Raw genomic sequence first — 15588 nt, 5'->3', positions numbered from 1 at the left:
TGTTGAGAATTTTTGCATCTATATTCATCAATGATATTGGGCGATAGTTTTCTTTTTTGGTGGTATCTCTGTCTGGTTTTGGAATGAGGGTGATGGTGGCATCATAGAATGTCTTTGGGAGTATTCCTTCTTCTTCAACCTTTTGAAAAAGTTTAAGGAGGATGGGCACCAGTTCGTCTTTATATGTTTGATAAAATTCACCTGTGAAGCCATCTGGTCCTGGACTTTTATTTGTAGGGAGTATCCTTCTTTTTTTTTTTAAAGAAATAAAATCTTTCAAGTGCACTTGAACCTTGAACCCAATCCCATTCCCCACCCTCCATTTACAGAGGTGACCACAGCTTCTAAGGTATCGTATATGTTATGTCTCCAAAGTAGCTAGAATTTGCCTGGTGTTTCCATGCGGTAATACGTTCACCACAACCCAGGCCTTGTTATCCCCAGCAAGGACCCGAGGAACAGAGAGGTTAAGATGACTTAGACAAAGACCCATGGCCAGAAGTGCTCAGGCCGGGGCTTGAACCAACCCCCACTGCCACTGTTCTATACAGACACATGCACGTCTTCTTGCCACAGACCTCTCTTCTCCTCACCAGGATGTCTAGGAGATTCATGCAGGTTGATATCTGCAGACAACTCATTAATGGTAACTGCTCTGTAGTTTTCCCTTTTCTGATTACACTGCAATTTACACAGCTCCTGTGTCTCCTTGTGCACATTCCTAGATGCGGAATTGCTGAGTCTTGGGGGGTGTCTGTGTCTTCTTCGGTTTTGGAGGATGTTGCCTCGTCTCACAGTGTTGGCAGCAATTTGCCCTTCCACCTGCCATGCATGAGAGTATGAGATGACAAATTCCTATTATATTAATTTATATCTCTCTGGTTTCTAGCGAGGGTGGGCACCACTCTTAATTATTGGTCATGCATTATGGTTTTCTCTGTATACATTTGTCTATTGGGTAGTTTGTCATCTTATCATTTGTAGGAAATTTTTATATATTCTGGATGATGATTCTTAATTGATGATGTGCATGGTAAATATCTTCTTCCAGGCTGTGTCCTTTTTTTTTTTCAACTTTGACTAAGTTGTCTTTTACCATAGACAAGTTTTTATTTTATTTTTTATTGCTTTTTTTTGCCTTTTTTGGCCACACTTGAAGCCTGTGAAAGTTTCCAGGCTAGGGGTCAAATTGGAGCCTCAGCTTCTGGCCTACCTCACAGCCATAGCCACAGCAACGCTGGGATCTGAGCCACATTTGTGACCTACAGGACAGCTCACGGCAACGCCAGATCCTTGACCCACTGAGTAGAGCCAGGGATTGAACCTGCATCCTCATGGATACCAGTCAGGTTCATTACAGCTGAGCCACAACGGGAACTCCAGCATTCAATTTTATCAATGTCTTCTATTACAGTTTGGGCTTTTGCACCTTTGGTTTAAGAAATTCTTTCGCCCTCGAGGTCATAAAGATACTTTCTTAACTTTTTTCTAATTGTTTTTGTTTTCTTTTTTGTAGTTTTCATAGTCAAGTTTTACTTTGTATAATTGCCTTTTTCTTAAGACATAAACATCTCCCCCTACATACAGGCACTTTCCTAGCACTGTTTATCGGTGTCATCTTATCTTTCCTTATTTGCAATATCTCTTGTGTGTGGAGTTGCCACACACTCCCCAGTCTGTTTCTGGGCCCCCTACTGGCCTCTTTGCCTTACATGACACCAATACCCCATGGTCTGAAACACAAGAGCTTTATCATAAATCTAGGTGTCGGGAGGGTGAGTTGCCCTTGTTCTTCAAAATGATTTCCCACATGAGTTTGAATCAGCCTGTCTGTTTCACCTGAAGCCTGTTGGGATTTTAATAATAGTAATTACATTGCATTCGTAGCCTAGCTTGGGGGATAATTGACATCTTTAGACTATTGGTCCTCTCCCATCTGCAAGCCTGTTACATCTCTCCCTTTATTCAGATTTTTCTTTTATGTCCTTCAATAAAGTTCTATAATTTTCTCCTTAAAGGTCTTGCACATAGTTTCCTAGATTTATTTCTTGGTACCTTCCATCATTTATTGGAACATTGGGGTGAAGTGTGATTCCTGCTGGAGCTTAGTCACTTACAAACTGCAGGATCCTAGTTAAGTCCCTTAAATGGTGCAATTCTCAGTTTCCTCATAAATAAATATACCTCCATTACAGAGTAGGTGTGAAGAGTGAATGAAACCAAGAATGTGATGCCCTTAGAACCTGGTAAAGATCCAATGAATGTTATCTTGTCCTGGAGTAGGCCTGCATTTGGAGTTGTGCTTCTGTATATCTGTGACTGTGCTTAGAACATAGATGTGACAATTTCTGACCTATAAGTAATTGGCAGACAATGCCCTCCTTCCTCCATTGTAAAGAGCATTAACAGGAGCTCCCTCATGGTGCGGCGGGTTAATGATCCAGTGTTGTCGCTGCTGTGACACAGGTTCGATCCCTGGCCCAGGAACTTCCATATGCTGTGGGTGTGGCCACACACACAAAAAATCAACTACTTTGGGAATTCCCACCGTGGTGCAGCTGGTTAAGGAACTAATGTTGTCTCTACAGCAGCTGGGGTTGCTGCTGAATCTCGGGTTCGTTCCCTGGCTCAGGAACTTCCCTATGCCATGGGTGTAGCCAAAGGGGAAAAAAAAAAAAAAAAGCATTAACACAAGTACTTTCAAAATGTAGGATAAAACTAAAACTTCCATTGAATCCCAAAGCAGGGCTAATTGAATTACATTTTAAAATTATTCTAGTTAAATTACCAGAAGTTAGAAAAGAAAATTATTGCAAAGGGTTTTTTTTTTCTGTTCAAAATTTAGTGTGACTTACTACTGTAATTGTTCCCCTAGTCTTTTTCAGAGCAACAATGTTTAAACTGCCCTCATTTCTCTTAAAATTTTGCTTTTATAAAACAGCATGTGTTTTATCATAAATATTTCAAACATTGGGGGAAAGTACAAAGAAGTAGAAATTTCTCCAAATTGTACCCCTGAAGTAGAACCATTGCTAACACTTTGATCAATAGCCTTTTTATATGTCTTGATACCAATAAATGGAGCTTCTGTGTCTGTGCCCATGATTGTTTTTCCTCTACAAAGTATTGTGGATGTCTTTTCACTTTAGCAGTGCCATACTTACATCATTTTGTATCAATGCATTATATTCCATTTTATAGATTTACCCTAGCTTCACCAATCAATATGCTCTCTACGGCTATCTGGTCTTACAAAACAAACCATGCTCCGATGAACCACGGCAGGCCACCTCTTTTTTTGTGAGTTTATGTGACCGCCTCCATCAGTACACTCCTTAGGAGTGAAGATTATCAGGATAAAAGGCATGCTCATTTTGCATTTTGACACCTATTGCCCAACTGCCTTCCTGAAAAGGTTGACTCAATTAGTGCTGCCATCACAGTTGCCTGAGGGTGCCCATTTTCCAATGAGCTAAGTGAGTTTGTCAATTTGCTTAATCTTTACCTACCTGGTGAGTGGAAAACAAACCTCTCTTCGAATATGCATTTCTTTGATCGGTGGAGAAATTAAACATCGTCTCATCGGTTTACTGGCTATTTTAATCTTCTTTGTGGACGGCTCTCTGGGTAGTGAGCACATTCATCTGGTTGTTTTAGAAGTTCTTTGTGTCTTAACATAGTTTATAACATTGTGTAACAGCCCCTTGACCTTGGGCTGAGCCATGGGTCTTGTTTTGTTCAATGGGCTGTTGGCAGAGGTGATGCAGGCAAAGGTTTTCGATGTGTATGGCTGAGCTTGGCCTCCTGTGCTTCTGCTGACCACATGAAAAGATGATGCCCAGTCTATCCCACTGATAGCAGAGGAATGAGAAACTCACGGAGTGGGCATAAGTCAAACCCCAGGTCTGGAGCCAAGTCTAGCCCAGCCCAACCAAGACTGGCAAAACCATAGCTGCCAAACCACAAACATCGGTCAAAATAAATGTTGTTTAAGCCTCAGAGTTTGGGTTGGTTGGTCATACAGCAGTATTATAAGATAGATGACAGACATCGTTTTCTTGCCATGCTATCTTGTACATGTCATGTTCTTCTCTGGCCTCAGTTTCTTTAAAGGTGGTGAAAGAGTTGACCACTGAGTGATTTCTAGGCTCTCTTCCAATACTAAGATTCTGGATTATAATACAGGGTTTGAGTGTTCCAGAATGAAAGCCCAATGCACAGGGGCAAAGAAGGGTATGCTAGAAAGGCAAAGGGAGGGGTCATGCATTTCCCCCTGGAGCAGGTGGTCTGAGACACGCAGGTGGGGGTGGGTTGGTGGTGGAAGGCTGATGCAGGACTGCTGGGGCTGTGGCTGCGGGAAAGTTGTACTTATTCATCCTCCACTGCCTCTGAACCTCTTACAAATTGCCTTCTGAGCCCACAGCGCTGCCCACACTGCCTTCTCAGTTCCATTCTCATCACCAAATCCTCTCATCACCACAGTCTTGCACAACTCAAGGCATCCTTTTAACCCCCTTCCCTGGCTTCTGTGCCCCTACTCATCCAGCCCTCACCTCTCCATCTCCCCGTTCAGTGTCTATCTCTTTCCCCGAGTCTACTCTGAAGGCGACCTTCAAAGTACTTTCCTCAACTCCTCCTTCTCAGCCTAGTAATGAGCAGAAATCCAGGATGCAGACTCCACGAGAGGAGGCTTGAGCATCAGGCAAAGCCAGCGCAAGGAATGAGGTGTAACTTAATGCCACAAAAAAAGCTCATGAGAGATTAGGATAAACACTAAGGGACCCAATGGTGAACTCAAAGAATTATTAGGTGTTAAAACTCCAAGGCAGTCATTCCTACATCATATACCCTGTGTCTCTAGCTACAATAGATGGCATGAGCAGGGTGGCCAAACCCCTCTGGCCACCTTAAAGCAGAGGTAGAAGCCTACATCTCTCCTCTGAGCAGCACAGAATGGTCTTCAGATGGTCTTTCTTCAGGAAACCTCTTTCCCCTTTTTCTCTGGAGCTTGTCCCCTCTCTACTGCTGGCCTCTCCCGCTGTCCTATGGTCCTGATTTCGTAGAATATCCTGGCCCCCAGCCCATGGTTTGATGGGTGTTCCACTATTACCTTGCAAAAAGCCTGTACCTCAGATTGTGATTTTGCCTGATGAGTGTGCTTACTATTCTTCCAAGCCCCACCTGCCTGGGTATGGAAACCATCCCTAGATAAAGTCTTTGCACACCTGTGCTCGCCCCATGGGTGCCAGTCATGTCCTCTTCCTCAGCCCCAGGAAGACCAGACCCCTCATAATGAACCCTCATGCCAAGACACTCAGGATTTATCATTGCTGGTGTTTTCCTTACAGATGTGATCTGAGACTGGAGACATAGCATGTTCAAGGAGAAGGAGGGTGAACTAGGAAGCAGACACATGTAGCTCTTGAATTCTGGCTCCATCATTTGCTGATCACGAACACCTCAGTCCCAACCTTCTGATGGCGCGCACACACACACACACACACACACACACACTCACACAACAATGAAGTGTCTTACACATGATTCAATAAAACATAGTCCACCCTCTAGAAGAACCTCTTTTTTTTTTTTTTGTATTTATCCTGTTTCTCTTATTTTTGTTAAATCATCTGCCTTCTTTGCCTATAGCTGGCACAAAGGTAACTGGGACTCTAAACTGTGTACCCAGGTCCTAGACACAAAGAGGATGCCCAGGAAATGTAACTTTCATTTTCTTTTTTTTTTTTTTTAAGACTGCACCTGTGGCATCTGGAAGTTCCCAGGCGAGGGGTCAAATCAAAGCTGCAGCAATGCCAGATCCGAGCAGCATCTGAGACCTACACTGCAGTTTGCAGCAATGCTGGATCCTTAGCCCACTGAGTGAGGCCAGGGATTGAACCTGAATCCTCATGCATACTAGTTGGGTTCTTAACCCACTAAGTCACAATGGGAACCTCAGGAAAAATAACTTAATATAGTATAATATAATATCTTTCTTTGAAAACTGTATGTATGTTTGTTCTGTTCTTCAACGACATTATCATATACCAGATTTTCTTGCTCTCTCTCCCATGTCTGTCATCCTCGTTGTATCTGTTATCATGGCTTTGTTCTCTTCCACTTTGACTTGAGTGATTTCCTGAAGCAGATTCTCCATTTCCCTGATAGAATCTCCAGTAATGATTGATCATCTTTGTAGTTGGTTTTTATGCAACATTCGTCTTGGTAATGTTTTCATTTCTTTCATTTCTCTCCTAAGAGGGAGACCAGCTCATTTTTCTTCTCTCATTGTAGGACTTCCATGGATAATTCTTCTTGGAGTCTCACACTTTTCTTTTAATGTTGTTTTGTACTTAGTCATTCTGCTCCTAGATCTTGGGTAATTCCTCTTCAGAGGCAAGTTCTTCCATCTTTTGCTCAAGCACACATTTCCTCTTGTTAGCAGGAGGCTCTTCCTGTCTGTATGTTACTGGTTATGCCTTATCTCAGTGGGGTACCCATTTGTTGGGGAGATGGGTGGGGCAGTGATCTGGGTGGTCCTTAAATCCCACTTGGGTTCACCATCTCAAACACCTTCACAGCCAATGCATCATCCCCTTTGCCCTGGGAGAGTTCTCTCCCTGTGCTCTGAGCAAAGGTGCTTACATCTGTCTCTGTGAGCTGTGGCCCAGGTATCTTTCCTATTCCCCCCTTCGTGTTTCTTTCCCTTGGACTGTCATAGCCAAAGGACCCAGGGTGGAGAAAGTCAATGGCTTGTCAGCTTGCTGTCTTCTCGAGTCATGACCCTTCCACGCTGGGTTAGAGAACTCAGCTCTTTGTGGCCTGGTCCATAAACTCACCTGCCCTCTCTCCAATCTTTATGTCACTGCAGGGCCTTTCAGGGACGGTACACCTTAGGTTTCATCTTTCCTGCCCAGTGAACCACTCCATCCTGAAGTAGGTTGGACCAAAGCTTTGCAATCATCCCTGACTCCTTGTACTCCTCTCCCAGCCAACCATGGATCCAGAATCTAACTCTCCTCACTACCTGCACTGCCCCTCCATCATTTCTCACCTGCATCATTGCCATAACCTACCTGGCCCCCTACACCTGTGCTCTTCTCTACCCAGTAGGCAGAATGGGCCTGTAAAACGGCGAGGTCCAGGCCCTGTTGTGTCTCCCAAATGCACTCAGCATAGAATCCAAATGTGTCCAGGGGTCCCTGAAGCCCTCCTGGTCTGCACTCCTGACTTGCCTCTGCAATTATCCTTCATCACTGTCTACCTGTTCTCTCTGTTGTTGCCCCGGTTGTTCCTTTAGCCTGGAATGTTCTTTCCTAGTATCTGCCTGGCCAACTTCCTCAGCTCCTTCAAGTCTTTCATCCAATGTCATTGTATCAGTTAGCTAGGGCTGCTTGAGAGTACCACAGATTGGGCAGCTTAAACAATAGACATGTCCTGTCTCACACTTCTGGAGGTGAGAAGTCCAAGATCAAAGTGTTGGCAGAGTTGGTTCCTCCTGAGGCATATTATTACTGAGCAGAGCTCTGTGAGGCTCCTGGACACACAAGCCTTTCCGCATCCTCCATTTCTTGTTTTTAGGGAATAATCTTCAGCCTCCCTGACCTTCCCTGAGTTCCAAAGGGCAGTTGCTAATCAGGGAAGGGAGGGGATGCAGAGACCAGGGAGGAGCTGTCCTCAAGAGACAATAGTGCAGCCTTGGGGCAGGGTCCTGGTCTGTCCTCAAGGAGTGTACATAACAATATCTTTGAGCCTTTCTGCAGAACTAAAACCCCACAAATGGAGGAACTACTTGATGAAGCATTCTTCATTCCAGGAAGAAAGAGGACCACCAGAACCACTAAACACCAGCTTTGGAAGACAATGCAAGCTTGCCTCTATGCAGATCCTTATCTGTGGCCCTATTTTCCACTCCCCAAATTATAAAACCACCTCCTAATCTCTTCCAAGAGGGACCTGGTCTTAGGGCACTAGCCTGCTGGGGCGCCCTTTGCCTGGCAACGCAATAAAGCTATCTTCTTCTCCTTCACCCAAAACTCTGCCTCCACATTTCTATTTGGCAATAGCAGACAGAGGCCAAGTTTCGGCAACAATATGAGGGATATCTATTCCATGCCTCTCCCTTCTAGGGGTTTTCTGGCAGTATTTGGTGTTCTTTGGCTGGTGGCTGCATTACTCTCATCCCTGTCTGCATCTTCACATGTCCTGCTCCTCCTGTGTGTCTGTCTCACATCCTGATTTATGTAAGGCTCATCAAAATGACCGCATTTTAACTTAATTATCTCTGAAAGGACCCTATCTTTAAAAAAGGTCACATTCTGAGGGATGGCGGGTTAGGGTTTCAACATGAATATGAATTGGTGGGGGATAGAGGCACAATTTAACCCATAACAATCACCTTCTCAATGAGGCACAGCCTTTCCTCCCAATTTAAAATTGTAGTACTGCCTGCACCCCCTGCATCCTCCAAGCCCAACCCTTGGTTCTAGTCCTACTGTGGATGGTGGAGTTTTTCCCTCCAATATTTTATTCCTGCCTTTGCTGTTTTCATTGAGTTTCCATCCTAATTTAGACCAAAATGAACATTAGCCACGTCGCTCAGGGATATCTCCCTCACCCAGGGCCCCTCCCATCCCTGGTCCTGAGCCAGCTTCATCGCCATACCCTATGCCCAGTCCAGGCTGCTTGGGTTTTGTGGGTGGGTGGGCTTCAGGTACCAGGTGGTCCTGGCTGAGAGGTCCAAGGGGGAAGAGCAGTGTCTTCAAAGCTGGCAGAGGCCGCTCACGGACAGTGATGACCCCTAACTTCTGGCCCAATGCAGTGACACCCACCCTCCACTCAGGCAATTTACCGAGCTCTTAGTCCTTTTTAAGGCAACAGATTGGCCTAATGAAAATGCTTTTATTTCCCAGCTCCAGAGTGAGAGGTGGAGTTTCTCCACGGCCATCAAATGCATTTCCAAATGCTCAGGCCTGCGTCTGTCCATCTGCAGTTGGCGGGAGCAATGGCCGGCCGACTGCCGGGTATGACCATCGAAGGCCTTGATCCCTGTGCTGCCGGCAGCATCTTCCCTGCCTCCTGAGCAGAGCGACGTCTCCTCTGTCTCCACTGTGGCCTGGCTTCCCCTGAGTCCCCACGGAGCCCATTAGGGGACCAACCTGCGCTCACCTGCTGGGCACCTCATCATGTGTCATGAGTCAGAATGACATCTCTGTCTGCTCCTTCATCTGTCCTCACCATGGTGGGGGATGAGGCTTGAGGTGTGTGTGAGGGGCAGTGATCTGGGAGGAGGGAGATCTGCCTAGGCTCCGCCCCCAGAGAACATGGGGCAAAGAGAGAAATCAGGCAACGGAACTGATCCCGACCATCCTTGAGGCGCCCCTTCTCCCTCCCCAGGTCTGCATATCCCAAACAATCCCAGAATCTCCCCCCACCGCCTATGTGCCTGGAGTCCCCACTAAGCCCGTCACCAGCGCCCTGCTTCTTCCCTGCCTCCCCCCTGCCTCCAGCATCTGCTGCTCTCTGCTCAGCAGCATCCCCACTGCTTCACCATCTCCCTCTTCTAGGAGAACCCTCCAGACAAAGGCAGCTTTACCAAAAGCTAAAGAAGCTGACGCTCCAGGGACCCTCACTCTCCAGAGCCCTCCTAAGGCCCCGGTTGGGCCCCAAGCAAGGTGATTAATGAGCATTGTCAATTGTAAGATTAATTAGGATTAGCAGCTGCAAGGAAAACTTACTATGTCCTGAAATCTTTACTGCTCAGATATAAAAGAACCTTGACAGGAGGCGTCCCAAATTTGACAACAGTCCTGAGTATTTGCATGACATGATCTGTGATGAATTGCGAGGGTGAAAACCACTTCAGCCCGATCCATGTAGAAAACCGTGATGAGGAGGCTCTGCGGGAGGAAAGCCTGATTTAACTTTCTATTCCCTCCACGGAGGGTGATGTTACAAAAACATTCTCTTAGGAGGATGTGAATAGAGAGAACGCAGCCCACACAACTCAGGGGAGAGAGGAAGCCAGGAAGGAGGGCTGAGGTGCCGCGTAATAAGTTGAGATGTTTTTTTGGGTAATTGCCTGCTTTTTGAAATCTACAATTTATTGTGCTTTCTTTGTGCACTCTAAATAAATATTCAATTGCATACCTAATTGCAATTCGGAATTCTATGTCGTTTGCTTGAAGAGAAGGCGCCATGTGGTATAATTTTCAGACCCATGACCCTGGGTTGGCTACCATCCAGGTCTTCCTCCTGAACTTCGGATAAAACTTAATCTCCTCTGCTGCACAGTCTGCCAGGCCTCCCCTCTCGCCCTGCCTTCTCTGCCCTTTGCAGCCCTCTCCCCCCACACTCACCACTTGCCCCAAGCTCCCTGTTCCCCTAACTGCTGAGTTTGGTCCCACTGCGGTAAGGCGGCATTTGCTGTATCTCCTGCCTAGGACCTCTTCCTCAAATTTCCCCTCTGGTCATTCAAAGCTCAGCCCCAGGTCACCTCCTGGGAGAAGTCCTCCAGGATAATCCTACTCCTCTCTACCGTGTCCTAAGGACCGCCCAGGTCACCGCCACACCCTTCAGCTTTGTTTATTCCCCTGAATTCATAATATTCTCTCTTTAGTGCCTGTCCCCTTCCCCCACCCTGGGAGTAGGAACTCCATGAGCCCAGGGATAAATTCCCAGGAGGGTGGAGACAGACCCCCAGCCCCTGAATGTGGCCATTCACCCTGGTGACCTGCTGCAGACGTGGATATGCACATGGTCATGGCTAGATCTCCACACCCTTTCCTGGAATGTGGAGGCTCAAGTTGGGCAGCAAGAATCACTGGTCTGCAGAAAACAACTGCCTGCAGAGATTAACCACCTCCAAGGATTAACTGCCTTCTGTCCTGGGACAACCGCCTACCCCTCCCTTGACCTTCCCCTCCTCCTTCATCATTGTGCCTGCCACAAGTTCCCACCATGAACTCCAGCCACAGATCCTTTATAAGCCTAGCATCTCCACACAGTCAGAGCTGGTGCCATCTCAAGCTCAGCCCATGTCCCTCTGATGCCTTAATAAATCTCTCCTGCTTTACTAACCTGGCCTTGTCTATTTCTCCCTCAGCAAACCTTACACCCAGGAGGGGTTCATGTGGTCTCTTCAGCCCCTACGACAGAGCCAATACACAGCTAACATTGTGAGTGCATAGGCCATTGTTTGAATTGGCACCTCCTTTCTGGATGGTGTATTGAGAGCATTAAAATGTGCAAACTTATTAATTTCCCTCTGGAAATGAATCGTAAAACAAGAGTCAGGAAGGGCTATAGAAAGGAAGGTTAGCTGAGTGATTAAGACCATGGCCTTTGAAATCAATCAGATCTGAGTTTTCGTCTTGACTCCACCAAACAGCTGCTGGGTGACTCTGAGCAAGTCGCTATTGTCGCTGAGCCCTGGTTTGCTCATCTGTAAATGGAGACAGTAACAGTACCTCCTGGAGTGGGAAGCTTGAGGCTTGCATGAGGTCATGTGTGGAAAGCACTTAGTACAGAGCCAGGCATAAGAACCTACACCATGTCTGTAGACTTTTACCGTTTTCTGAGACGTTCATTACAGCGTTTTTTGGCAATGGGACAAACCCTGAAAAATCTTGAACATCTGACCATAGGGGATTGTCTAGATAAATTATGCTGCATCTGCAGAGTAAATTATTGTACGTCTATGAAACACCTGCTTTTAAGAATATTTAAAAATGCAATTAAAAGCTCAAAAATGTGATTAGGTGAAAGAGGCAGGATATAAAACCAAATAAAATGTGATGCGACTTTTGTTAAATATATACCTATGCTTATTGGAATGCTCAAAGGGATGTGTATCCTGCAAGGAAATTTAACAAAATCTTAACAGGCCATCTGTGGGTAATGGAATTATGGTAATTTTAACTTCCCTTTCAGGTGTATTATAATTTGTAAAGAATTACTTTGAAAATTGGTGGAGGAATAATGTTATTTTTAAGTATACCTAGTATGTTCAGCCAATTCACACTATGACTTGACCAAAGCAATCATTTGTGGATGGAGGATGTCAGATTAAATTACCGGTCGGTCCCATCGTGGCTCAGCAGTAAGGAACCCGACTAGTATCCACAAGTACATGTGTTTGTTCCCTGGCCTCACTCAGTGGGTCAAGGATCTGCTGTTGCCGTGAGCTGTGATATAGGTCATAGACACAGCTCAGATCCTGGGTTGCTATTGCTGTGGTGTAGGCCAGCAGCTACAGCTCTGATTCGACCCCTAGCCTGGGAGCTTTCATATGCCGTGAGTGCAGCCCTAAGAGACAATCAATCAATCAGTCAATCAATCAATTACTGTGCCCTTGGAGATCCTGTCACGGCTCAGCGGAAATGAATCCAACTAGTAACCATGAGGTTGCAGGTTTGATCCCTGGCCTCGCTCAGTGGGTTGGGGTTCCAGCATTGCCGTGAGCTGTGGTGTAGTTCACAGACACAGCTCAGATCCTGCATTGCTATGGCTGTGGTGTAGGCTGGCAGCTGTAGCTCCTTTTTTTTTTTTTTTGAGGGTTTTTTTTGTCTTTTTTTGTCTTTTGTCGTTGTTGTTGCTATTTCTTGGGCCGCTCCCGCGGCATATGGAGGTTCCCAGGCTAGGGGTTGAATCGGAGCTGTAGCCACCGGCCTACGCCAGAGCCACAGCAACGCGGGATCTGAGCCGTGTCTGCAACCTACACCACAGCTCACGGCAACGCTGGATCGTTAACCCACTGAGCAAGGGCAGGGACCGAACCCGCAACCTCATGGTTCCTAGTCGGATTCGTTAACCACTGCGCCACGACGGGAACTCCCTGTAGCTCCTTTTTGACCCTTAGCCTGGAAACCTCCATGTGCTGCAGGTGTGGCCCTAAAAAAAAAAGCAAAAAAATAAAAATAAAATAAAATAAATTACTGGTCCCTGTTCTTCACCCTTTCCTATATCCATGCACTTGGCCACATGACTGTTCTGGTCATCCTATGGGAGTCAGAGTGGATCTCAGGGCCTCTTGATATTAGATTTGGATCATGACTTCTTTTGGCCAATGGAATGTGGGCAGAAGTGATGGTTGCAAGCTCTGCATCTAGGCCTTAAGAAGCTTTGCATGTTCCCACATGCCTTCTTGTGCCTCTGCCATTGCCTTGAGAATAGAATAGACCTGCTTTCAAAACCTGCAACCTCAAACTGCTTAGTGATCTGCAAATGTGTGTGGAGTACATGCTTATTATTGTATGTCATTTAGATTTTGTGGCTCTTTGTTACACAGCATTAGCTAGCTGATGCAGTGTGTTTGAAATGTTTCATAGGGACTCAAATCAATCAAGATGATGTCTTTGTTCTTCAGGAGGGTAAAACTGGATAACAACAATAAGAAAGCTGCAATCTAAAACATTTTAAAATCAACAACTAATGCTATAGGATCTTAAAGGCAAAAGAGGTCCTGCTCTTGCCCTCAGGGAGATCTCAGCTCATTTTCATATCTTTTGGTGTCTAATATTGAGAGTCACAAAAGGTCAGAATCTCTTTGTCTTTAGACATCATCCAGTCTTAGGAACAAAAAAATATCAACCCTTATATTATGAATAATTTCTCTTATAAAAATTATACATGTTCGTTGTAGATAATGCAGACAGGCAAAAAGAAAAAGAGAAAAATCACCCATAATAACTACCACCAAAAATAAACTCTGTCAAATATTGGTTTTATAAACATAAGTGTTTATATATGTTTATATTTTTCTCCCCAAAAGAAAAGTATGCTGTGCATTCTGTTCTATAATTTTCTGTTTACATTTACTGTGTCATAAAATCCTTCTTGTGCCATTTTACATCTTCTGCACATTTTTTTTTTTTTGGTCTTTTTAGGGCTGCACTCATGGCATATGGAAGTTCCCAGGCTAGGGGTTGAATCAGAGCTGCAGTTGCCAGCCTTTGCCACAGCCACAGCAATGTGGGATTGGAGCTGTGTCTGTGACCTATACCACAGCTCATGGCAATGCCAAATCCTTAACCCACTGAGTGAGGTCAGGGATCAAACCCACATCCTCATGGATGCTAGTCAGGTTTGTCAACCACTGAGCCATGACGGGAATTCCAGCACAATTTTTTTGAATTGTGGAATTACTGAGTTTCCCATTGAATGAATGTACCATAAATAATTTTACCTAACTCCTGTGTGTAAATTCTATCTAGTTTTCAGTTATTATAAGTAACTTCCTATATGAAATGTTTTCCGTGTGTGGCTTTGGTTACGTCTAAGGGTTAAATTCCTAGAGGTGGATTTCAGGGTTGTTGTCCTAGATACTTATGAAGCATGCCATCTCTGGGTGTCACTGTCCTCCTCTGTCTGATGGGAGGGATTTGAAATCGGTGACCTACATGATTGTCTTTCCTCTCCCAGACGTCCTGTTGCTCAGGAACATCCTTGGGGAGGAGGTACCTTTTGAACCAACATCATCCAAAGTACTTGTAGCTTGACTATATCAGATCTTCCCAGCTGGGGAGCAGAACCCAGAGAGGAAAGGGAGGGGAAACTATGAGGTCATCAAAGATCTCACTCAAATGACCCCATGTGACCAGTCCTCTCACTGCAGACTTATTGACAAATTAAGGAACTGACCTCAAGGGGGCCCTGAAGCCAACTATACATTTGGACCAAGTTCACAGCCCAGAGCCCTGGAGTTGTAGCTCTCTGCCCCCACCCATGATTCCTGCAGGGAGCAGAAGCAAGGAGTTGACCATCTCCTTACCTGCTCAGGGTGACCTTGTCTCAGGTCCCTGTGGCCAGTCCTGTGACTCTGCCACACTCTGTGACTTATAGAGGGGAGAGCCTGGGGCCTCTATAAGTCCCGAGGGTGCAACCTTGGGAGCCTGGGCTCTAAGGAGAGCTCCACTGCTGTGTCTCCTGGAACATAGTTTCACCTCTCCAGGTGTGGCAGAGATTGTCCAGCTATTCACCAAATATGTTTCTTCTTCCTGGGCATTCAGAAAGGCTACCTCTGCCAGCCTCCTCTGCAGGTAGGTGGGACCGTGTGCTGACTTCCAGACAATAGGATGTGAGCAGACGTGATAGGTGATGCTTCTACTTCAGGCCTTTGAGAAACTCCCACAATCTCTCTATATTTTTTGCCAGCCTGAAACTGGCAGAGAACTGCCTGCCCTCTGTTCCTGCCCCTGGGAGCCTCTCCCACAGAGCAGCCTGCTTCATAGAAGTGTGCAAAGCAAGAAGGCAATAGAGAGTGTAGGCTAGCCAGGCAACCTCCACTGAGGAGCTGTCCCAGACCCAGCCTCCTGCCCTCTCATGACCCCCATCATTCAAGGACAGCTGTTTGGGGTTTACATACAACTTCTGTTGCACTGGAACCATTATACCATCTGTGCTTGGTTTCTTAGAGCAGTGTGTATGCATTATTGCGGGTGACACTCAAAATTCACCAAGCATTGGGAGTTCTCATTGTGGCACAGCAGAAACAAATCCGACGAGGATTTGGGTTCAGTCCCTGGTCTCTCTCTGTAGGTTAAGGGTCCACTGTTGCTGTGAGTGGTGGGTAGGTCACAGAGGAGGCTT

The 15588-nt window shown here is 45.8% G+C and overlaps 1 long non-coding RNA gene across 1 annotated transcript in view; it reads left to right on the top strand.

Annotated features, from left to right (window-relative positions):
• LOC125133572 (uncharacterized) overlaps positions 1-10153 on the top strand; it is a 38896-nt gene extending 28743 nt beyond the window's left edge. Inside the window, exon 2 of the long non-coding RNA XR_007136471.1 lies at positions 8913-10153. This is a non-coding gene — a long non-coding RNA (uncharacterized LOC125133572). The remainder of the gene's footprint in view (positions 1-8912) is intronic.
• Positions 10154-15588: the final 5435 nt, after the last annotated feature.

Source organism: Phacochoerus africanus, chromosome 8, assembly GCF_016906955.1.
Source record: "Phacochoerus africanus isolate WHEZ1 chromosome 8, ROS_Pafr_v1, whole genome shotgun sequence".
NCBI lineage: Eukaryota > Metazoa > Chordata > Mammalia > Artiodactyla > Suidae > Phacochoerus > Phacochoerus africanus.
Note: the sequence above shows the minus strand (reverse complement) of the source record. Positions and strands in the feature narration are given on the sequence as shown.